The following is a 25,879-nucleotide window of genomic DNA, read 5'->3' on the forward strand; positions in this document are numbered from 1 at the left end:
CGGCTCAATAGGCTAATCCTCCACCTGCGGCACCAGCACACTGGGTTCTAGTCCTGGTCGGGGCGCCGGATTCTGTCCCGGCTGCCCCTCTTCCAGGCCAGCTCTCTGCTGTGGCCCAGGAATGCAGTGGAGGATGGCCCAGGTCCTTAGGCCCTGCACCTGCATGGGAGACCAGGAGAAGCCCCTGGCTCCTGGCTTCGGATCAGCGCGGGGCGCCGGCCGCAGCGGCCATTGGAGGGTGAACCAACAGCAAAGGAAGACCTTTCTCTCAGTCTCTCTCTCACTGTCCACTCTGCCTGTCAAAAAAAAAAATTAGAAAATACTTTTGGATGAATGGGAATGAAAACACAACATATTTTCTAGTTTCCTTCATGATTTTGTTTTCAACCCACTGCTTATTAGGTATGTGTTTTTAATTTCTACATATTTGTGAATTCCCAAATCTCCCATTACCAATTCCTAATTTGATTCCACTGTGATTCAGAAAACATACATTGTATTACTTCCATCTTTTTAAATGTATTGATATAGTGTGCAATAGTGTTCCACATGCCCTTAAGATAATGTGTTGTCCAAGTTTTCTATTCTCTTGTTTCTATTTGTCCTATCCATTATCAAAAATAGATTAATGAAATCTCCATCTATCTTGTTGAATGGGTATCTACTTTTAAATTTCTTCCAGGTGTTTTAAGCTCAATGTAATGAAAATCAGTTGATTTTATGCTCTCTCTTCTCATACCTTTCTCATTAATGACACACAGAAGCCACTGGGAAACTTAGGATTCATTCTAGATTTCTCCTTTTCCCTCATTTCCTACATCTAATAGACAACCAAGTCCTGCCAACTGTACAGATCTATTCAGTCTTGTGTATCTCTTCCATCCCTGCCTTACTCAGCTCAGGTTCTTATACTTCACACAGATCTATTACAACCAGTCCATTTGTCTCCATTTCTGATAGTATTTTTGCTAATGTTGTTCACTAAACCCATATATAATGGCACACTCATTCTAAAGACTTAATTCCAAAGTAACCTGCTCCTCTAGGGAGGCTGTGCTATATGATCTCATTCTCCCACCTGGGCTCCCAGCCTCCTGTGTATACTTCTGTCCCAGGAGTTATTACATGATTTTACCACTGTCTTACGCTCTGCTGTCTCTTACAGCAGAGTAGTTAGGAGCACAGACTCTGGTATCAGAAAATATAAATTAAAACTCTAGTTTCTAGTTGTGTGAGTGGGGAAATTAGTAATCTCTTTACGCTCAGTTTCCTCACTCATCATATTGGGATAATAATAATAGCTGCCTCCCAGGACTAAATTGAGTTAAAAGATAAAACATTTAAAATAAGTGTTAATATTATGAGTATTATTGGGGCCAGTGTTGTGGTGCAGCAGGTTAACACCCTGGCCTGAAGCGCCGGCATCCCATATGGGCGCCGGTTCGAGACCTGGCTGCTCCACTTCCGATCCAGCTTTCTGCTATGGCCTGGGAAAGCAGTGGAAGATGACCCAAGTCCTTGGGGCCCTGCACCTGCATGGGAGACCTAGAGGTGGTTCCTGGCTCTTGGCTTCAGATCGGCACAGCTCCAGCAGTTGCGGCCAATTGGGGAGTGAACCATTGGATGGAAGACCTCTCTCTCTCTCTCTCTTTCTATATCTTCCTCTCCTCTCTCTGTGTAACTCTGACTTTCAAATAAATACATCTTTTAAAAAATATTATGAATATTATTTACCTCCGTGGCCCCAGCACTTTATTAAAGGGCCAAGAAAAGAAGTCACTAGTTCATATAGCTTAAACTGAAATGAAATAGATTTAACAAGGTGTTCCTTTTTGTGTTTTGTTTCACTTTTCAATTCGTTCTATATGAAACACTCTCCCTCTTTCTCCTCCTTGCTTTCTTGATGAATTCATTCTTCAAGACACGGCTTGTGTGGCCTTCATCTTTCTTTCCTATCAAATGCAATAAATCACTGTGCATTATCCCTGTCGTACTGTGTGACTTTGAGAAGTGGCGATAATAACAGCAATCATTCATTAAGCACCTGTTGGGTACTAGGAACATAACGTGATCTTTCATTTAATCTTCACAATCATCCCACTGTGCAATGAGAATTGTTGTCTCCATGTTACTGAAGCTCAGTGTGGTTCAGTAACTTGCCCAAGGTCAGGTGGTCAATAATCAAGAGGCAGGCTGAAGTTAGTAACCAGGCCTAACTTCAAAGTTCAAACGTTTTCTTTCACTGCTGTGATTAGTTTGCAAGTCTGTTTCTCCACCTATACACCGTTGTGGGGTAGATGGCTCCCTTGCAGGTAGAAATGTGTCTCCGCAGAAGCCACATTTCCTGGGTAACATTTCCTGGGTATAGAGCATAAATATTCCTTCCTTCTAAGTCTCTCCACATCCCCGAGGCAGGGTTCCAAGCTGGTGCAAGGGAAAAGAAAAAGAACAATAACTGAACGGTGGTGAAAACGGCTAGGTCTCCAGGGCCTTCCTGGTTGTGTTTGTTGCTCCAACACCACTGGGGGCTGTAAAGAGGCCTCCCTGGAGTCTGAGCTCACTGGATCCCTTGGGTGATGATGTCAGCCAACTGTTCTGCTGGGCCTCACAGGCCACAATTACACTGACATCACCCTGTTTCCATGGCCTTAGTAAGGAACACAGACCTCAGCCACATGTCTCTGCCTCAGACAACTTCTGTGATCATGACTGGGGGTTCTTTTGCCTGGAGATCACTTTCCTTATGTGGGCAACTTTTCTCCCTGCCCCTCTCCCTAGTTTATCTGCCCCCCTCTAAACTTGTAAGCTTCATTTAGCCCTTTGCTTGACTCATAAACTGCCTGGAATCTCTTACACACCAAACTAAATTAAGAAACACAGGGGATTACCAAAAAAAATGCTCCCTAGTGATTTTTGTTAGACTGGAAAGGGAAAAGCTGAACAGAGGAAATTAGGACAACTTGTCAACTTTTCCAGGATCTGACCTTCGTAGGCTGCTCCACTTTTAAGGAGCTGGAAACTTGAAAGGGCTTCAACCTTGAACTTTTTGTATTTTAGCTTGCCAGTCTCTGTTAACCACAAGTCAGGTGTCTATAGAGAGATTCTCTCCCTCTACCCAACAACCCCTAGTTTAATCCAACCCAGCAAATACTCATCAAACAACTGAATGAACTGAACAGTCATTTTCTCCAATACCTGGCACTATGGGACATATTTTAAACAAAAATTAAACAGACATTCCTCTGCTTGAAGTCCTTACATGACTCCCATCACACAGAAAATAAAATCCAAACTTCAGACCACGATCCCATGCACCTTCCCCCTGCCCAACCCAGCTTCACTTGTACCATGCTTTGTGTGTCCAGCCAGTTACCTTCCATATAATCCTTAAAACACACCAAGATTGTAACCACGTCAGGCTTTTGCAATTTCCATTTATGTTGACACCTGCTGGACAAGTCGACACTGATGGGTCTCAGGTATAAATTTTGCTGAGAGTGGCAAGGAAGGAGGAAGAGAATATCACTATATTCTTAGAATTGTATTTATAAACTGCATTGAATCTGTTCCCTTTGTATTAATATCACATTAATATAAAAAATTTTCAGATGGTAAAAATAAATAAATAAAAATAAATTGGGTGTGTGAGAAATGAGGCATTACTTTAATTCCTTTCGATCAAATTGAATCCACTTCCAAATGCTCATTCTGCTGTGTTAGTGGGAAATGCACTGTCAATCAAGGGTTGGGAAAAGGCCCAGGGGGCCCTTCCTAGGACTTTCCTAGAACAGTTGGTGGGGAGGGGCGTGTCCCTCATCTGAGATGCATTTGTCCCAGCCCAGGTCCTATGAAGTAGCTGCACTGCTTCCAGGCCACTTTTCCATTTAGAAAGCAGTGGGGATAAGACCCTTGGTGTCTGAGGTACATCAGGTGGCCATTCCTTTTTATCACCTCACCACCTCCCCAGGATGTCCCAAGAGGGCAAACTAGTGGTCTACTTCCTTAGGAACCACCTCCTCCCTACTCCCCTTTCCACTTTAGTCTTAGCCCTTCAGACATTAGCATACTCCCTCTGCCTCAGCCTACCATCAACCCACCAAGAATTTAGACTTCCTTCTATTGTCTCTTTTCTGACTCATCATGCAGATGGATCTGCCAAGGGTGTAAAGACTGCCTCCTAGGAATGGGAGGAGGAAAGCAGGAGAAAAAGGGACAAAATAAAAACGCGATACATTAACCCACTCTACACAAAATAGGAAACATAATCACAGAGCATAAGTTGAAGATATTCAAGTACCAAAATGCTTGTGATCATCAGAAGTGTTTGGAGTTAGTTTTTCCTCACTTGTCCAGTACAGGGTTCCTGCAAGTCTGTCCCTAAGCCTTCTCTCAAAGCCCACATGCTCATCCTAGTCTATCTAATCTATACACACTAGAGAGACACTCCAACATACACCTTTATACCATGAAATCTTGTCAATTACTCTACTTCCACAGTGCTTTGTATCCCTGCTTTCCTTTTCTAGTACCACTACCACTACCTGAAGTCAAAGTGTAACATCCTAATCAGGTCTTTTGTAATAGTCAATCAATCCAATTTCCTAAAATCCTCCTTCTCCACTATGCATTCCTTTGTTTTTCTACCCAAGAAATATTCTCACAACTGCAGTGACACTATGTGACCTTGGGCTTCAATTTCCCTATCTGAAAAAATCAAGATGACAATAATATCCTTCGTATAATATTGCTGTATGACAGTGTCTGGCATATAACAAATTCTGGGCAAATGCTGACTAGCATTAAAACACAGTGACAGACCACTCATAACCATTATGATAGTGGTTATAAAATAAACAAGAGAAACGCAAAGTAGCTAGTAGCTAGTGATGGTATTGATGTGGAGAATTTGTAACCTTTGTGCATTTTTGGTAGGAATGTAAAGTGATACAGCCTCTATGAAAATCACGATAGTGAGTTCTCAAAAAATTAAACTTTGATCTTCCATATGAGCCAGAAGTTTGACTTCAGAGTCTATACTCAAAAGAATGCAAAGGACAGACTGAAACAGATACTTGCACATCTGTATCCATAGAAGTATTATTCATAATAGCAAAAGGTGGAAGCAATCCAAGTGCACATCAACAAAAAGAAAATGTGGCATATTCTGGTACATAAAATGTAATATTATTGACTTCTAAAAAGGAATAGAATTCTGACACATTACAACATGAATAAAACCTGAAGATATTCAAAGTGAAATAAACCAGACACAAAAAGACAAACATTATATGATTCCACTATGATGAGGTAGGTAGAATAATGAAATCCATAGAGACAGAAAACTGAATGGTTGTTGCCAAGGGCTAAGAGGAGGGAGGAATGGGGCATTGTTTAATGGGAAAAGAATTTCAGTAAGAGAAGATGAAGACTTTCTAGAGACAGTGGTGGTGGTTGTGTGACAATGTGAATGCACATAGTACCAATGAATTACACACTAAAAATTATTTAAATGACAAATGTATGTTATGTATATTTTAGCACAATAGAAACTAAATACATTTTAGTGGCATTACAAGGTAGAGCCTGCATGGGTAGCTTCTAGAATAGAGAAGGTGTTTTTGAGGAAGTGAACTTAAGCTGAGCCCTGAATGACAAGAAGCAGCCAGTCAGTGAAGACAGTGGATGAGGGGGGAGCAACAGAGGCAAAGAGTACAGACAGTACAAAACCCTAAGGCACAAGTGGAAGATGCCAGGTGCAGAGGGAGTGCAGAGGGCATAGGCAGGAGAGCCACAGAATGTGAAGAGGTGAGGTGGTAACCAGGAGCAATCATTCAAAGAATTGTTCTATAAAGGGAAGCAGAAATGGGCCAGATGTCAAAGGGGCTAGCAAGGAGATTTTTATTTTACTTTAATTTTTTCCAATGATCCAGTAGAGACGGAGGATTGATAGAGAGGCAAGATTGTAGGAGTAAGTCCTTGAAGAAAAAGAAGGAATGGGGACAGGTCTTGTAGCACAGAAGGCTATGCCACTGTTTGAAAGCCCACATTTCATGTCAGAGTGCTGGTTCCAATCCTATCTACTTCACTTTTTCTTGTTTAAAGATTTATTTATTTATTTATTTATTTGAAAGGCAGAGTTGCAGAGGGGCAGAAGCAGAGGGGGAGAGAGAGAGAGAGAGATCTTCTATCTGCTATCTGCTGGGTCACTCCCCAAATGGCCTCAATGGCCAGGGCTGGGCCAGGCTGAAGCCAGGAGCCAGGAGCTTCTTCCAGGTCTCCCATGTGGGTGCAGGGGCCTAAGCACTTAAGCCATCCTCTGCTGCTTTCGCAGGCACACTGGCAGGGAGCTGGATCAGAGTGGAGCAGCCAGGACTTGAACTGGCACCTATACAGGATGCTGGCATTGCAGGCGATGGCCCATAATCCACTGCTGATCAAACTTCCTGATAATGCACCCTGGGAAGCATTAGACAATGGTTCAAGTTCTTGGGCCCCTGCCACTCACATGGAAGACCTGGATGGAGTTCCTGGCTTCTGGCTTCAGCCTGGCCCAGCCCTGGCCATTGAGGCCATTTGGGGAGTGAACTAGCAGACAGAAGATTCTCTCTCTCTCTCTCTCTTTCTCTTGCTCTCTCTCCTCTCCCTTCAAAGTAGATGAAAATCAAATAAAGAAACATTAAAAGATATAGAAAAGAAAAATGCATAATTGTTAGAACTTTGCATGACAGTAGATACCAACCTAATCCCTTGTTGCTGTATTTAACACTGGGACTGGGTATATTTTTCTATCCTTGGGCAAAACAGCACTGAAATCAAATGAAAATAACTGATTGTTCCAGGAAATACCTGCCCCTGGGAGGTAAGATGGTGAGTCAGCTAAAGTGACTTTTTCACCAGACTCACTTTGAGACCTTCCCCTAGCTGTGCCCTCCAATCCTAAGCTATTTTAAACCGTACCCAATCCTACCCAGTTTTCCACCTTGAAAGACCCACTTTCAGATCACTCAGCTCAGGCCCTAAGAGCCTATAAATACCCTGTCCTAATTTCCCCCATCTAAGACACAATTAAAATTAGATAATGTTTTCTCTTATTATAGTGAATCTGATAAACTACAAAAGGCATTTTTCTGATGGGTTTTTGGCAAGTTGACAGTTAACATTAGCTTTTGGTAAGTGCAGAACTAATCATCCATTGCAACAAGGAAGAGAACATAGATGCAATGTTTGGAGGTTTAGGTTGCGGAGATGTGATGGAGTCATTGTCCTACAATACTAAAATTATACACCAATATCGTGTATTAGCTTCCTGTTGCTGATGAAACAAAGCACCACAAACTGAACAGCTTACAGCAACTCAAGTGTATTACTTCTCAGTTCTAAAGGTGAGAAGTCTGAACTGAGTTCCACAGGACTAAAATAAAGGTGCCACAGGGCAGCTCCAGGGGACAATCCATCTCCTCTGCCTTTCCAACCACCATGGGCTGACGGCATTCTTCCCTTTGCAAGGTCCTCTGATCTTCCTATCACTGTGACCTCTGCTTTCACCATTACGTTGCCTTCTTAGTTTGGAGGTATATTTTGAAAGTAGAGCTGGTGGGGCCGGTGCTGTGGCTCACTTGGTTAATCCTCCACCTGCAGCACCAGCATCCCATATGGGCGCCGGGTTCTAGTCCTGGTTGCTCCTCTTCCAGTCCAGCTCTCTGCTGTGGCCCGGGAAGGCAGTGGAGGATGGCCTAAGTGCTTGGGCCCTGCACCTGCATGGGAGACCAGGAAGAAGCACCTGGCTCCTGGCTTCAGATTGGTGCAGTGCCGGCCTTAGTGGCCATTTGGGGAGTGAACCAATGGAAGGAAAACCTTTCTCTTTGTCTCTCTCTCTCACTGTCTATAACTCTACCTGTCAAATAAAAAAAAAAGAAAGAGAAAGTAGAGCTGGCAAGTTTTGCTGATGGCTTAGACATAGTATGAAAGAGAGAAGTCAAAGTGACTCTAAAGTTTTTGGCCTGAGCAACTGAAGAAAGAGGGGTTTCTGATTTCTGAGACACAGAAGCCTTGGGAAAGGTCAAGGTAGGGAGGTGGGCAGTGAAATTGGGAATCTGATCTTGAACACATTAAGTGTGACTTGTCTCTGTTATATTCTAATTACACAGTAAAACAGGGAGTTAAAGATATGAGTCTACCTGAGTTCATGCAAGATTAGGGTTGGAGATGCAAATTTGCGAGTCATAAAGTGTAAGTGGTATTATGAGAAACAACCTCACATGTCCACTTAAAGGATGGATTCAGACTCAGGTAGTACAGCAAAAGCAAGACTTAACATTAAGTCTTGCAAGATTGGGTGCCTGTGGGCCAGCTTACCCAGAGTGGTTTGCAGCAAGCTGTTTATTTCATAGCACGAAGGTCCCTACTTTGGTTCCTCATTGGCTGAGTAACTACGGGGTTACAATCTTCCCAAACACTGCCTAAGTGTCTCCATCTGTTTTAGTTTTGCTACATCAAAAGCCTGTTTGCTTCAGAACTTTTCCAGGTGCATGTACTTTACAGTTTGTAACCTGTTATGCTAGCTAGCTACTTTATATGCTAGCTAGTTGTTAGCACTTTTCTACTCACAGCTGAACACTTTACTTTGAAAATGAACCAATGGTCTTTACTTCTCACAGTATTAAATCCATGAAACTGAATGGGATTCCTGAAGGAGTAAGTGCAGAAAGAAGAAATCAAGGATTGAGCCCCAGATACTACAATATTCAGAGGATTTTCAAACCCAAAATATCTTCCCCTTGTCCCTTGCTTTGCTATTCCTCTAACCTGGAATGTCTTTCTCCAACCCCACCACTATCTTTCAAAATTATATTCAGGAAAGACTCAAGTTCTGGGAACAGAGGCCTCAGGAGTGGCTAGGCCTCGTGTGCTGAAGCAGGTAACACTGACATTAGCCTTTCCTTTTCTTTCTTGCTAAGAGAACTTGTGTTTGAGTCAAGGCAGAATATTGGACCCAAAGCATTAAGTCCTGATTGCAGAGGATTCTCAGTCCCCAAGTCCATGAGAATCACCTGAGCAGGTTAAAATGGTGACTCCATTGGCAGCAGCATGGTCCACCCTCTGAAAGAAATTAAGAGACCCATCCGGGTGCTGGGATAAGTGCAGAACCACTTGGGTAGAAAACACTGGAGTCCTGAGTCCCTGACCATGGTCTGGAAGATGAAGCACAGGTTCTAGGTGAACACATCCCTTGACCCCACAGGCAACTCAGACACCAGGGAGGAGCAGACTAGGAGAGGGCCAGGGTCTTGTCCTCTAACACACAGGGCTCAGGACAGGGTTCCCTTTTTGCTCAGGCCTGTAGGGCAGAGCCCATCTGGCTTCCATACAGCTTACTTAACCGTCAGAAAAGCAGGCCAGGCAGCCGGGTAAAATCAAGGCTGCTTGGCTGCTCCCCATCCTCCCTTACCTCACCCCCTGCCATCCCTCTCCTTCCCGGCTTAGATAAGCCACAGCAAGATCAAGAACTGCACCACTGAGCTGACATCACTCAGGAAATGGAATGCTGTTGCTACACCCCACCCCACCCCACCCCATGTCTGTGAGTTTTCCTCTGGGAGTCTCTGTTTCTCCTGGCTTGTGGGACAAGAAACCAGGAGCATGGTCCCCCATGAGACTGACCACTCTGGGTTCCCTTTCCCTGCTCACAGCAGGTGCTGATAACTGCCAGTGGTGGAGTCAGTTTCATAGTTCTTAAGAGAAGGGTCAGAGTTAAAATCATGGCTACTTTCTAAGAAATATGGGAGTATTTAGCATCTTTGTTTTTCATTTGTTTTTGGCCTCAGCTTCAGGCCTTAGCTGTCACTCCAGGAAACAGGAAGAACCACAATCAGCATCCTGCTCCAGTTTGAGGGCCCAGGCACTGAGCAGATCACCTCGTGGTCACCAAGGCAGAGGGCTTCAAGGGCGTCTGTGAGACCCACCCAGAGGCGCAGCCAAGAGTCACTGAAGAACCCGATGCTGCTAAGTGCATTACTACTCTCAACTTCCAAACCTGCTGAGGTACTGGAAACTTTATGTCTGGAAGCTATGAAGGGATCTATCGTACTGTTACTACATTTTTTTGACAAACAATATCTTTAAGGCAAAAAAAGGAAAAGGGGAAAAAAAGCCCCAGAAAAACGTAAAAAGATGCTCAGCTTTATATAAAATAAGTTAAAATCAAAATTTATACCCAAAGATCATTTTATGCCTCCCAGGCTGTCAACAATAATCATTTTTAAGTTTAATTATAGCCCATATTTGGGGAGTGTGAGGAGAGAGGAATTTCCTACATTGCTGGTGGAAGAACTAATTGGTGCATTATCTAAAGAAGGCAGATTTGATGAAAATGCTGATATTTTCTCATCCAGCACTTGCCCTTCTAGGAATTTATTCTCCAGATATTTTCACACATGTATAAATGAGTATCATTCAACCTAAGTTCCCATCTGCAGAAGACGAGGTTAAATCAATTCTAGTAAATCTACACAATGGCATAATATGCAGCAGTAACAAATGAGGAAGTTCTCTATGTAGGAGTCAGTAACCTCCCAGTTCCATATTTTTATATACTTTTTATTCTGGATAACCTTAAGCTTTAGGGTACAATTATAAAAACAGTACAGAGAGTTCCTGCATGCTTCTCACCCAATTTCAGTTTCTCCTAATAGTATCATCTTATATTACTGGTGCATTATCAAGAAAACCAACACGGAGTCTTAACTCTGGATTTCGTTTGGGTTTCACTGGGTTTTCCTGTTAGTGTGCTTTTCTCTCCAGGAGCCAGTCCAGAATCCCATGTCACATTTTGTCATCATGTCCTGCAGTCTTCTCCATGCCGTGACAGTTCTTCAAGCTTTCCTTGTTTTTCACGATGTTGCTGGTTTGGGACAGTACTGGTCCCAAAGTGACTATCCCTCAGTTTGGGTTTGGCTGACTAAATTGAGGCTCTGTGCCTGTGGACAGAATGCCACAGAGGTATGGGGTGCCTTCTCATCACCTCACAGCAGGTGCGCAACATGACAGGACATCCGTCACATCTCTCCACTGTCCCATTACTATTTTTCCCTGTACAAACCCTTTCCTTTGCAACTACCAAAAAACAAAATTACAACACATTTAAAGATCTAAAGTGGCCTTCCTTGCAAATCTAGAATTGGGCAACACCTAATTCCATTAAATAGAATGAGTGTTTCAATGAATGGAGTACAAGAACAGAGTGGACTGGTTATTTCAGTCACTCTCCTTGTACGATGGGGACAGAGCAGCAGAACAATAGGAAAATAACTGGCTGACGTCAGGTTACTTCAGTTGACTTTTTAAAATAAGGGTGAAAGCAGAGTGAACTTCATTATCTTGCCAACTGCAACTGGCCTCTTTGGGAAACTTGCCTGTTATCACTCTCTCCCAACCTCTCAGAAGGTCAGATAACAACTTAGCTACTGTTTGATGACAGGGAACTTCAGTGTGAATGGCTCCATTTTCAGTCTAGTCTGTTAGGGCTCAGGGCAGGAGCCTGGTCCAAAGCAATGGCCTCCTGTAATTTCTGATCAACAGGGTCCAGTCACTATGGGTGACACTAAGCCCTACCTCACAAAGGAAAGAATATCTATGTATTTTTTAAATGAAGTTCCTGGAAAAGGATGAGCCCCTACCCATATACCTACTTATCCCAGCGTGTTATCACTGCAGACACGTCTGTCTGGCCTGTGCTCTGGATAACAACCCAACACTCGGCTACTGATGTTAGCACTCCACTCGCTCAGCTTTGGCACTGGGAGCTCCTCTGGGCTGGTGCATCCGTCCTCTCCACGTGGCCCCATCCTGCTGTCTTTTGAGCACTTCCTTTTGATTCTGTTGTCTGGAGGCCACTGGCTAGCTTCCCCATGCACCTGGTCTTCCTCAGTAGTCTCTGGTATTTCCTCCCCTTTGGACTGTGAGCCCTCCAGCCTTCCCTGTGGCTGGACTTCACCAGCCTCTGGTGGAGGGCTAAAGCCAGAAAACACCACTGTGTCTGTCACCAGGACAACTTAGCCATCCTGCAGGAAAGCCCAGGGGTCCAGCTCCAACACCTCCTTCCACTGTGATGCTTTGGTCCTTGGGGCCTGGAGGGAGAGTGCTGTCACCATGGCACCTGATGTAGCTCTCCAGAGACCAGGAGCCAGGGAAGGAGGTCAGCAGAGCAGCTGCCAGCCAGCTTTCCCCAGGGTCCACAGACACGGCCTGGCTAGCTGAAGATGAGGTTTACTGAGTGACCCACACCTTGGGATCTCTTTATCTCACCTCCTGTATGTTTATCTCCTTACCCAAAGCCACCATCACTGAATTCTCCCTCCATGATTACTGGCTGAGAAAACTTCACCTCCAAGGATTAACAGAACAATAGGCATGTGCACATCTGTTGGCTTCCACCCATTTGTGCAAGGTGCAAAGCACCAAGGGCACAGGGAAGAGGGCGCAGAAGCACACAAGGTGGCTCTGGGTGTGGCCAGGTGAAAACTGCCTCACCCCTGTGCCTCGTCCCTCAATCCTTCCACATGGATGGCAGGAATCCAAGCACGTGGGCCATCATCTATTGCCTCCCGGGTGAATTAACAGGAAGCTAGATCAGAATCATGGAGTTGCTGGTACATGAACCAGGCCTTTCAATACAGGCCCCAACTTCTATGCCACACACCCACCCCACCTACTCTGTTTTGTAACCTTGAGATCAACAGTCCTCTTTCATCCACTGAGATATTTTTCCAGTGTTCAGTAATGTATCTAAAGCATTTTTTACTATTTTCAGAATATATTCACATACTTTATCTGGTTCCACACTCTCAACAAATCAGCTCATGGCAGTATGAGCCCTCCTCTCCTCTGTGCTCCTAAACCTACTGTTTACACAGCTGGGTGGGCATTTAATGTGATCTTCTGTCCAGCTACAGGAATGCTGGCCAGACTCACTTAAGTGTCAGGTTGGAGAACCTGCTCAGGAGAACCTGGCCAGCCTAGGAAAGAAGATTCAGGTGCTGGCATTGGGTTCTCTGATGAAGCAACTGGGACCCTTGCCTACGCTGCACTCGCTCCATCGGATCAGTAAGTGCCTCTCTTCCTCTCTCTCTCTCTGTCACACACATACACACACACATTTCCAACAAGCTAACACTCTGACTTAAATCTGGACAGCCAAGTATCATCAGACATTTGAGGAAAATCCTCAACATGAAAGACAGAAACCAAAATACATGAACAGAAATTTTTAAAAAGGAATTTGATAGAAAAAGATACAATATAAAATGTAAGAAACCTCTCCACCAAAAAAAAAAAGATAGAGAAAGAAACCAAAAATCCCACCACTAATAATATACTCAGAAAGATAGAAAAAGGGGAACATATTTTATCCATGGCACAAGATGAGAATTTGTCTTCATTCCTATAACAGTTTTATTTTTATTACTGGAACATGCAAGAGGATTTCAAACCATTCATTTAAAAAGTTGAATTCAAAAATAAAAATAGGGGCAGGCATTGTGGTGCAGTGAGTTGAGCCACTTCATGGAACTCATATTCCATCACTTAAGTGCCAGTTCAAATCCCAACTACTCTACTCCCAATCCAGCTCCCTGCTGATGAGCCTGGGAAACCACATAAGTATTTGAGTTTCTGCTGCCCTCATGAGAGACATAGATGGAGCTCCTGGTTCCTGGCTTCAGGCTAACCTGGCCCCGGCTGTTGCATGCATTTGGGGAGTGAACCAGCAGCTGGAAAATCTTTGTCTCTCTGTCACTCTGCCTTTCAAAAAAATAGACCTTTATTTAAAAAATATATAAATAATTATAGTTTCCTTTCACCACAGCCAGGAGTGTGCTCAGGCTTCAAAAGAGGCTGCCTGGGGCTGGTGCTGTGGCTCAATGGGTTAAAGCCACAGTCTGCAACACTGGCAGCCATTTGGGCACTGGTTCGAGTCCCGGCTGTTCCACTTCCAACCCAGCTCTCTGCTAATGCAACTGGGAAAGCAGCAGAGGATGGCCCAAGTGCTTGGGTCCCTGCACTCACATGAGATACCTGGATGAAGCTCCTAACTCCTGGCTTCAGCCACCCCTGGCAGTTGTAGCCATTTGGGAAATGAACCAGTAGATGGAAGATATATCTCTCTCACTCTCTGTCTCTGTCTCTCCTTCTCTCCATAATTTTGCCTTTCAAACAAATAAATCTCTAAAAGAAAAAAAAAAGAGGCTGATTGCAGTGTCCTCCACTGTGGCAACAAGAAGGTCTGGTTCAATCCCATGAGACCAGTGAAATCTCCAATGCCAACTCCCATCACAGATCTAGAAGCTTATCACAGATGGGCTGATCATCTGCTATCCAGTGACTGTCCAATCCCAGGCTCAGTGCCAGGAAAACACCTACTCTCCCAGGAGGGACAGGCGTAGCAACATGAGTAAGTGTACCACTCCCACTGGAATGCCAGAGAAAGCAGCCTGGAAGAGGAGGCCACTTCTGCTCCAGCTGCTCAGAAGATACAGGGAGGAATGTGTGCTGTGGAGTAACATGTTAAGCTGCAGCTTGAGACACCCACATCCCATACTGCGGTGCCTGAGATCAAGCCCCACCTCTGCTTCCAATCCAGTTCCTGCTAATACACACCCTGGGGAGGGAAGGGGAGGCAGTAGATGATCACCCAAGTACTTTGGTCTTTGCTACCCATGGGAGAACCAGATGACTCTGTTTCTGGACTTCAGCCCCAGCTTTTGCAGGTATTTGGGGAGTGAACCAGTAGATGAAAGATCTCTCTCTCTCTCTCTCTCTCTCTCTCTCTCTCTCTCTCTGTCTTTCACTCTTTCAAATAAAAAAAGAAGACGAGGAGGAGGAAGAAGAAACTGGGAATCTAAGATAAACTCCCATACTCACCTAAGACCAAGAAGGAGGAGCTCACAAGGCTCTGGCTGAGGAGGAGGAGACCCAGAAATAGAGCTCCGCTCCTCTAGTCTGTACAGCGCGGCCTCGGTAATCATGTAAATCGATCATCACTATGTAAGTCTTATCTAAAGCAGATGAAAAATAAAAGCCCAAACAAAATACATAAACTTCATTTCTCAACACTAGCTCCATCAGCTTCAAGACATTTTTTGCAAGAGATGACGATTTAATCCATCCATAACGAACTGAGGCTCCTGAAAACTGAGCCACATCAATGCAGTCTTTTTGTTTTACATCATGAATGAAAGAAAAATAAGTGCCCTCTAAAGATTTTTTTAAGATTAGGAAACAAAAAGAAAGAGCCAAATCAGAACCGGGAGGTGGATGCCTCATGATTTCCCATAGAAATTCTGAAAAAAACTGCCCTCCTTCGCTGAGAGGAATGAGCAGGGGCATTGTCGTGGTGAAGAAGAAAGGACTTTGGCGAAGCTTTCCAGGAAGGGGACGTTGGGAGTGTTCCTACTAAAGCTTTGGATAGCTTTCTCAAGACACTCTTGTAACAAGCAGATGCTATTGTTCTTGGGCCCTCCAGAAAACCAACAAGCAAAATTCCTGGAGCATCCCAAAAGCCTGTTGCTGTGATCACTCTTGACCAGGCTGCTTGTGTTTTGACTGTACCAACTCCACCTCTCGGCAGCCATTACTAAGACTGTGCTTTGTCTGCAAGAGCACACTGGTCTGGGGCCAGTGCTGTAGTGTAGTAGGTTAAAACTCCACCTGCAGCACCCTAATCCCATGTGGGTGCTGGTTCAAGTCCTGGCTGTTCCACTTCCAATCCAGCTCCTGGCTAATGGCCTGGGAAAGCAGTGAAAGATGGCCCCAGTGTTTGGGCCCCTGTACTCATATGGGAGACTCAGAAGAAGCTCCTGGCTCCCACCTTTGGATTTCAGACATTTAGGGAGTGAATGAGCAGATGGAAGACCTCTCTCTCTCTCTCTCTCCACCCCCCATCTTTCTCTCTGTCTATAACTCTGCCTCTCAAATAAATAAATAAACTTTTTTTTTAAAAAGGAGCACATTGGTCAAGTTATATTTCATGTTCTACTATGATTCTTAGATCTTGATCCCATATGGGTTCCTGTTCATGTTCTGGTTGCTCCAGCTGATCCAGCTCCCTGCTAATATAGGAAAAGCAGAGGAAGATGGCCCAAGTCCTTGGGCTCCTGCACCCACATGGGAGACCTGGAAGAAGCTCCTGGCTCCTGGCTAGACCTGGTCCAGCCCCAGTTGTTGCAGCAATCTGGGAAGTGAACCAGCAGATAGAAAATCTCTCACACTCTCTCTCTGACTTTGAAATAAATAAATAAATAAATATTTTTTTTTTTTAAAAAAAGACTCGAGCCCAAAATTTGGAGGGAAATGGCAAAGGAGGAACTCAAGAAAACAAACACTGTGTGAAACACAATAACTAAATGTCAGCAACATTCTATAGGTAGAGGACTTGCTTTATGTAATTTACATCTTGAGGGGCAGACTCACTGCATGTTAGCTGCAGTAGTGTTGGCCTGCAAGCCGGGGCGATGATGCTTTGTGGGATGCAGTGTAGCAGAGTGAGGAAGAACAGAGGATCCTGAGAACCCAGAGGCTCCGTCTACCTGACCAAGACTCACCACCTGCCAAATCTGTTATTTGTGAAAAAGCTACAGATTCTGCTGCCACCTGATGGCAGCTGTAACACAACACCATGTCCCAAACTCCTGTTGTCATAGTACATCATCCCTATAGGGCCAAAAATAAAGACCTCGGTAGGCATATGCATTATCTTTAGATGTATTCAACAAGAATGGAGGGAAAATAATTTTTTTATTTTTTTGACAAGCAGAGTTAGGCAGTGAGAGAGAGAGATACAGAGAGAAAGGTCTTCCTTCCGTTGGTTCACCCCCCAAATGGCCGCTACGGCTGGAGCTATGCTGATCCGAAGCCAGGAGCCAGGTGCTTCCTCCTGGTCTCCCACATGGGTGCGGGCACCCAAGCACTTGGGCCATCCTCCACTGCCCTCCCAGGCACAGCAGAGAGCTGGACTGGAAGATGAGCAATCAGGACTAGAACCCGACGCCCATATGGGATGCCGGCGCCCAGGCAGAGGATTAACCAACTGAGCCACTGTGCCGGCCCCCAAAATAATTTCTAAAGCATGGTTGGTTGATTATAGCATAATTCTAAGTATCTTTGGATACAAACAAACCTCATTTATACTCCTGGCTCAGACTTGGGCTCACTGTGTGACTCAGCAAGTCACCTTAACCCCTGCATGAGCCTCATCTATTAAATGGCAAAATAACAGTGCCACCTAGAGTGAGGGGTTAAATGAGATAAAGATTATTTGGCACTGGGATCCTGGCATATGGTGCTCAGTTAATAGCAGATGATTGATATTTGGGAAAAGAAATGAAGCCTTTCCCTTTCTGGGAGTCTTTTTCTTCTTTTGCTTTTAAATCTCAGGGGCACCACTGGAATGAATCAAAATCCTTGGCTTATAATGCATGTCCGTCACAGGTGGTGGGACACATGACATATGTGCTTCTGTGCTGGCACTGGATACTAGAAGCTATCTGGATTCAACAATTTAGTGTAATTTCACGATATGAAAGAACATAATGGCCCCCCACACAGTTGTGTGCACACTCACGCACATGCACACACGTGTAAGCACTTTCCAGCTGGAAATAGTAACTCACTTCACCATCTCGTTCTGCTGCTGCCCCCAAGGATGTCCCCTGTCTCACCTGAGCTCTGCAGCTGACGACTCTTCAGGATTTCAGAAGCTGCCTGCACCCAGTGGGGGGGAGCATGAGTGAGGAGGAAGTGTGCTTCACAGTGGGCGCCTGGAGGGAGGACACGCCCCTGTAGATACAGTGGGCGCCTGGAGAGAGGACATGCCCCTGCGGAGAGAGATGCCCAAGTACTGCTGAAGGACCTCTGGGAGGCATGACTGTGGGCTGCATATTTTCCCTTAGTGCAATCCATTAGTTTTTTTTTTTTTAATTAACTCTGTTCTTTTTCTAATTCATTTATTTCCATGGTTATAGGTCTCTGAGTGGAACATTCAGTTTATTCTTCTCTATCAGCTAATAAAAACATTTGAAGCTACAAACTTGTGTCTGAAAACAGCTTTGTCACATCACAGACTAATATGTGTTTTCTTATTTATTCTTTCTCTGAAAAATCTGAGGTGGCAATCGTGATTTCTCTATGACTTAGCCATTGGGTAGTCTTCCTCTTTTAAAACTCCTTACTGAAGGAGTTTTCTTGTTCTGTCTTGACATGGTCATCAGTTACAAGGTGGCTGGAGAATGGAATCTACAAAATTTTTGCTTTTTGGAATTTACTAAGGGTTCTAATAGGAACTCAGCTGTTGTGAATAGTTGTCACTGATAGCCAATCCACAGGCCACAGATTCTAATTTGGTAAGAAAGTGTAACATTAATCTCTTACACATATTTTTTCTATTTGGAGTATTCAGCACTCCTAATGCCCATTTAAAAAAGAAAGAGGGGGCCGGCGCCGTGGCTCAACAGGCTAATCCTCCGCCTTGTGGCGCCGGCACACCGGGTTCTAGTCCCAGCTGGGGCACCGATCCTGTCCCGGTTGCCCCTCTTCCAGGCCAGCTCTCTGCTGTGGCCAGGGAGTGCAGTGGAGGATGGCCCAAGTGCTTGGGTCCCGCACCCCATGGGAGACCAGGAGAAGCACCTGGCTCCTGCCATCGGAACAGCGCGGTGCGCCGGCCGCAGCGCGCTACCGCGGCGGCCATTAGAGGGTGAACCAACGGCAAAGGAAGACCTTTCTCTCTGTCTCTCTCTCTCTCTCACTGTCCACTCTGCCTGTCAAAAATTAAAAAAAAAAAAAAAAAACGTAAAAAAGAAAGAGGGGCCACGGCACGTGGGTTAATCCTTTGCCTGCGGCGCCGGCATCCCATGTGGGCGCCGGTTCTAGTCCTGGCTGCTCCCTGAATCCAATCCAGCTCTCTGCTGTGGCCTAGGAAAGGAGTGGAGAATGGCCCGGGTGCTTGGGCCCCTGCACCCATGTGGGAGACCAGGAGGAAGCACCTGACTCCTGGCTTTGGATCAGCCATTTGGGGAGTGCGTCAAGGGAAGACCTTTCTCTTTTTTTTTTTTTGACAGGCAGAGTGGATAGTGAGAGAGAGACAGAGAGAAAGGTCTTCCTTTTTGCCGTTGGTTCACCCTCCAATGGCTGCTGCGGCCGGCGCATCTCGCTGATCCGAAGCCAGGAGCCAGGCGCTTCTCCTGGTCTCCTGGGCCATCCTCCACTGCACTCCCTGGCCACAGCAGAGAGCTGGCCTGGAAAGAATCCGGCGCCCCAGCCGGGACTAGAACCTGGTGTGCCGGCGCCACAAGGCGGAGGATTAGTCTGTTAAGCCATGGCGCCGGCCTCAGGGAAGACCTTTCTCTCTGTCTCTCCCCTCACGGTCTGTAACTCTACCTTTCAAATAAATAAATAAAATCTAAAAAAGAAAGAAAGAAAGAAAGAAAATGTGAACCACACACATAATATTGGTCACTTTCAGGTACACTCAAAAACAACTCCTCCCTCTCCCCAGGATGTTCCCAATAAGGGCTTCCCCTTCCCAGCTTCTCCCAGGGAGTGCATCTAACTCGTGGGTCACTCTGGTAGCACGAAGAGAGGGTTATCTTCATGTTCCGAGGTCACTGCCTGTCCAGGCTTGTGTGCACCGAGACGAACGTCATCGTTCCCGCCCAGGCTTTGTTACCTGCCAGAGGCTTTGCAGCCCATAGGTTAGCGGCCTATCTCCCAGCCTTCCTTGCTTTGGGACACATGCTCTTCTGGACCGGACCCCAAGGCCACATCCCCTCTTCCAGCCACCTCTGCACCCCTCTTGAGCAAAGAAAACGTCTGCATGGCTCCCTGTGCCACTCTGGGGTCTGAGGAGACGCGGGGCTGTCAGCTCCTTTAGTCCCTGCACAACCTCAATCCCTCGCCAGGCTGCCTGTGGCTGATTCCTTAAGGTTTGCTGCCTCCCTGCTCTCCCTGGAAAATACCCACTCTGGGATCTTACATCCTAACTGGAGGTTTTCATACTCCCTTCAGGGCGACCTCAAACTCCGGGAAGGAGTGGAGAGGACAGTGGCCACCGCCCCTTTCCGGAGTGCAGCGCAGCACCGGCCCACCGCGCACCGTACTCTGGCGCCCCCTGCTGACGGTTCTGCGGCTCGGCCGTAAACCCTGCGGCGCGCCGTGCGGGTAGGAGCCGGCCGCTGGCGGGCTGGGACTCCCAATCCGCCCGCTGTTCTGAGGGACCTGGGGAGGCTGGGCAGCGAGAATACGGAAGACCCAGGGGACCACTTCCAGGATTCCACAACGAAGCTGGCCCTCGCTTTCACCGCCTCTCCCGACAGGTGCCCGATGGGTGCAGTGCCTTCGGCGCGCTCCCGCCCAGCCGTGCTCTCTGTCCCTGCTTGGGCGCTACTGCCGCTGCAGGTGGAAAGGTGAGAAGGCGGTGACAACCCCATTTGCAAATACGCGTCTCTCCCCCAACTAGCGGGAATCCAGGACGCGGGGCGCCGGCGCCAGGCAGGGCGGGGACACAGGCCCCAGCGAGAGAAACGGCCCGAACCCGGACAACGCCGCTCCGGCCAGGCCGACCCTAGCCGAAGGAAGCCAAGACCGGACCCCAACACGACCCCAAGCGTTCCCAGCAGCGAAGAGAGCCGCGCTGGAGAGGGTCCTTCTCCCCGGAACTGCCCACCACAACAGAAACCCATTGATTTATTTGCTTAAATTGGATTTCGTCTGATATTAAATTTGCTAATATCTATATCAACTTTAAAATATCTTTACGGGGGGCGATACATATTATATAACTTAGGTAGACAGACTGCTGTTTGTGCACTTTTTGGGGTATTTCCCGGGGATGCTGTGACAAACGGGGTGACTTACCACAAATGCGCTCTCTGGAAGCTCCGGTCTGAAGTCAAGGTGTCAGCGGGCAGCCCTCCCTGCACTGGCTCCAGAGCAGCTTCGCTTCCTGTCTCTCCCAGCTTCTGCTGCCGCTCGAGCCCGCGGTGCTCCACTCTGGACCTCTACCTTCACACGGCCCGGCCTTCTCTGCCCGTGCCTTCTCCTCTTCTGTCTCGTAACGGATCAGGAAATGTAGGGCCCGACCAGATCATCTAAGATGCTCTCATCTGGAAAAGATTAATTTAATCACAGCTGCAGATCTACAAAGACACTTCCCACATAAGATCATATTCAGGAGCTCAAGGGTAAGGACATGGATATCTATTTTAGGGGTCATCATTCAACCCAGCGCAACACAAAATGGGGGAGAGGCAGGGGGGAGGAAAGGAGCTACTATTCTACTATTCACATGTTCAGTGCATTGCTTTCAGGTGTTAGTGACATGCAGAAACAAAACCTTTAGGGGCCGACACCGTCACGCAGTAGGTTAATCCTCTGCCTGCGTCCCATATGGGCGCCGGTTCTAGTCCCGGCTGCTCCTCTTCCAGTCCAGCTCTCTGCTATGGCCTGGGAAAGCAGTAGAAGATGGCCCAAGTCCTTGGGCTCCTGCACCCATGTGGGAGACCTGGAAGAGCTCCTGACTCCTGGCTTCGGATCGGCGCAGCTCCGACCATTGCAGCCATTTGGGGGGTGAACCAACGGAAGGAAGACCTTTCTCTCTGTCTCTCCCTCTCACTGTCCATAACTCTACCTCTCAATAAATAAATAAATAAAATCTTTAAGAAAAAAAGAAACAAAACCTTTAAAATATTTATTTAGGGGCCAGTGTTGTGGTGTAGCGGGTAAAGCCACTGCCTGCAACACTGGCAGCCCATATGAGCACCAGCATCCCATATGAGTCCCAGCTGAACCACTTCTGACCCAGCTCCTTGCTAACAGCCTGGGGAAACAGAAGATGGTCCATGTGCTTGTGCCCCTGCACCCCCCTGGGAGACCAGGATGAAGCTCCTGGCTCCTGGCTTCAGACCAGCCCAGCTGTAGTTTGGGGAATGAACCAGTGGGTGGAAGTTCTCTCTCTCTCTCTCTCTCTCTCTCTCTCTCTCTCTCCCCCTTCCCAACTCTGCCTTTCAAATAAATAAATCAATATTTTTTAAAATGAAAATTTATTTTCAAAGTCAGAATTACAGAGAGAAAGGGTGAGACAGAAAGATCTTCCATCCACTGGTTCACTCCCCAAATGGCCTCAATGGCCAGCACTGGGCCAGGCTGAAGCCAGGACCCAGGAGCCTCCTCCAGGTCTCCCATGTGGGTGACAGGGGACCAAGCAGTTGGGCATCTTCCACTGCTTTTCCTAGGCCATTAGCAGTAAGCCAGATTAGAAGTGGAGAAACCAGGACTCTAACCAGCACCTATATGGGATGCCAGTGTTGCAGGCAGCAGCTTTACCTGTTACACCACAGTTCTGGCCCCAGAAATAAAAAATAAAACTTTTCAACTCAATTAAATTCATAGACTATATAGGTTTATCCTATTTTTCGATAATAAGCTTTTCCAGCTTTAAATGTTAATTCACACTATAACTAATGGCTGTAATACAGACTATCTTAAATGTGCTACATATTATTTAACCATTCAGTTAATATTGATGAGCACTGGTAAGTTTTTGGTGCTATAAATAAAGATGTAGCCAACACTTGAGCTTCTAAAGACAACGTTTTAATGTTTTGCAACATTAAAACATTGCTCCTTCTCCAATTTTCCTTGGGGAACTAACATTTCCGCACTGGATAATGTGTGAGACAGTCAACTAAGGGCACCAAACATTTCTGCTTAAAAAAATAGACACGAAGCCTGACCTCGGCGGACTGGATGTTTTCTCCCTGGCAAATGAATGCTAAGCAAAATGATAAAGCTGGGGAAAGCTGTAGCTCACCCATCTGGTAGCCGATTCCTCCGTGACTGACTCATCCTTTGTGGAACCTGGTTCCCCACAGCCAGCCTGACTCCTGCTCTTTCCGGGCCTGATTTCTCAGCTTTTTCTTTTGGTTCTGGGAACTGAGCCAAAAATTTATCTCATCTCTTTTAGTTTGTGTGAGTTGAATTCTGTTTTTGCAAACAAAGAATCTGAACTTCTACAAGGTAAACACTTGATTCATTTGTTTTTGGTCTTTTTTCTTTCTTTCTAATAAAAACATTTAGTCATACAAATGTTCCTCTGAGAACAGTCTTGTTGGTATACAGTGTTCTCACTCTTCTTATTTTCTGAGTAGACTTTTTTTTTTTACCTGAATTATTCAGAAAAGTGGTTGACAATCATTTTATTGATTTTTTTCTTAGTTATGTTACATTGTGTTAGGAGAACTGGGAGGATTATAGAATCTTTCTGTACATGATGAACTTTTATAAATGTTCTTTGGGTAACTGAAAAATTAGGTATTCTTTATTTGTGGATATAAAATTCTATGTGTATATACAAATACATATCATTTATAGGTACATATTATAAATGTTTTATACATACACACAGTCATGTATCTTTTATATCAGACTTGTAGCTATGTTATTCAAATTTCCCTTACACATTACCCTGATATTGATGCTACATAAAGGCATCACAAAAAGAGAAAAAAACTACAGGCCAATAACACTAATAAATACAGATGCAAATATCCTCAACAAAACACTGGCACACTGAATTCAGCACATTAAAAAGGATTAGACCTTTTAATGTAGGATTTATCTCGTGAATGCAAGGTTTTTTGATATATGAAACATACCAAAATACATGAGGATGGGTCAGTGTAATACAACCATTAATACAATGAGGGAAACCCCTCACATGGTCATTTCAGTTGATACAGAAAAAGCGTTTGACAAAATCCAGCACTTTCATGATGAAAAGACAATTGCCACAATGTAATAAAACCATAAGCAAAAACCCCACAATGAACAACACACTCAATGACAAAAGACTAAAAGCTCTTTCTTTCTTTAAGTACAGAAACAAGACAAGGATTATGATTTTCACCACTTCTATTCAACCTAGTACTGGAAGGTCTAGTCAAGGAAAATGAAATAAAAATCATCCAAATTGGAAAGGAAGAAATAAAGAATAAAGCCATCTTTGTTCACAGACAACCTGATCATCTTTAAAAAAGATTTTATTTATTTATTCATTTGAAAGGGAGAGAGAGAGAGAGAGAGAGATTGTCCATCCATTCATTCACTCCCCAAACAGCTGCAATGGCCAGGGCTGGGCAAATCTGAAACCAGGAGCCAAAAACTTTATCCTGGTCTCCCACGTGGATGGCAGGGTCCCAAGTACTTGGGCCATCTTCTGCTGCCTTCCCAGAAGCATTAACAAGGAAGCTCAATCAGAAGTTGAGCAGCCAGGGACTTGAACCAAATGTGCACTTTGATATGGGACGTCAGCATCGCAAGCAATGGGTTAGTCTGTTATGCCATGACACTCTTTATATACAGAAAAGTGTAAAGATGCATAGATAGACACACATTAAAAAAAAAACCTTGTTAGAATATATGAATTCAGCAGGACACTGAGCCAATATATAAAAAACTAATTGCATTATATATGCTAACAATGAATAATCTTAAAATGAAATTACAAAAACAATTCCACTTACAATATCATCAAAAAGGATGAAATACTTAAAAATTAACTTACTCAGAAGATACACTGAAAATTCACTTCCCAAAGATACATAAATGGTCAACAGACACATGAAAAGATGCTCAATACCACTAACAATTAGGAAAATGCAAGCCAAAGTTAAAATGAGATGCTACTTCAAACCCATCTTTATGGTTACATAAAAAGAAAAATAGGGGCAGGTGTTTGGCACAGCCATTAAGATGTCTCTTAGGATGCCTGCATCACATATAAGAGTGCCCGAGTTTCAGCCCTAGCCCCACTTCTGATTCCAGCTTCCAACTAATGCATACCCTAGGAGGCAGCAGGTGATTGCTCCAGCACTTGGGTTCCTGCCACCCATGTGGGAGACCTGGAATCCATGTAGGATTCCAGACTCCTGGCTTCAGCCTGACCCAGCTCCAGCTGTTGCGGGCATCTGGAAAGTGAACCAGCAGATGGAAGCTCTCCCTCTGTCTTCAGTCTCTGTTTCTCTCTCTCTCAGATTTTCAAACAATAAAAACAAATAATTAAAATTCTTGATGGGGCCAGCGCTGTGGCTCAGTAGGTTAAGCCTCTGCCTGACATCCCATATGGGCGCTGGTTCTAGTCCCACTACTCCTCTTTCAATCCAGCTCTCTGCTGTGGCCTAGGAGAGCAGTAGAAGATGGCCCAAGTCCTTGGGCCCCTGCATCCATGTGGGAGACCTGGAAGAAGCTCCTGGTTCCTAGCTTCGGATCAGCGCAGCTCCGGCAGTTGCGGCCATTTGGGGAGTGAACCAGCAGATGGAAGACCTTTATCTCTGTCTTTCCCTCTCACTGTCTGTAACTCTCTATCTCAAATAAATAAAATCTTTAAAGAAAAAAAAATTTTTGAAAAAGGAAAACAGGGGTATACATTGTGGCACAATGAGTTAAGCCACCACTTAGGATGCTAGCATTCCATATCAGAGTGCCAGTTTGAGTCCCAGCTACTCTGCTTCTGATCTAGCTTCCTGCTAATGTGCCTTGGAAGCAGTAGATGATGACCCAAGTTCTCAGGTCCCTGATATCCAATGGGAGACTCAAATGGAGTTCTGGGCTCCTGACTTCACCCTGGCCCAGTCCTGACTGTTGAAGGCGTTTGGGGAGTGAACCAATAGATGGCCTCTTTGTGTTTATCTTTCAAATAAATTAAACAACTAAAAATTCTAAAAATAGATAAAGTTTCTCTCTGTTAACTGTTTGGAACTCAGATTAGGCTTATACTACTTCTTATTCCTTCCTCCATGTCTCATAACCATTCATATATGTTGCAAATTTTCAAATC

The 25,879-nt window shown here is 45.3% G+C and overlaps 1 protein-coding gene across 1 annotated transcript in view; it reads right to left on the reverse strand.

Moving 5' to 3' along the window:
- The window catches only part of EXOC6B (exocyst complex component 6B), a 686,378-nt gene extending 665,388 nt beyond the window's left edge, over positions 1-20,990 (reverse strand). Inside the window, exon 1 of the mRNA XM_062209648.1 lies at positions 20,902-20,990. The gene's annotated coding sequence lies outside the window, so the exon portion shown is untranslated. The remainder of the gene's footprint in view (positions 1-20,901) is intronic.
- Between the last annotated feature and the right edge of the window lie 4,889 nt (positions 20,991-25,879).

Source organism: Lepus europaeus, chromosome 13, assembly GCF_033115175.1.
Source record: "Lepus europaeus isolate LE1 chromosome 13, mLepTim1.pri, whole genome shotgun sequence".
NCBI lineage: Eukaryota > Metazoa > Chordata > Mammalia > Lagomorpha > Leporidae > Lepus > Lepus europaeus.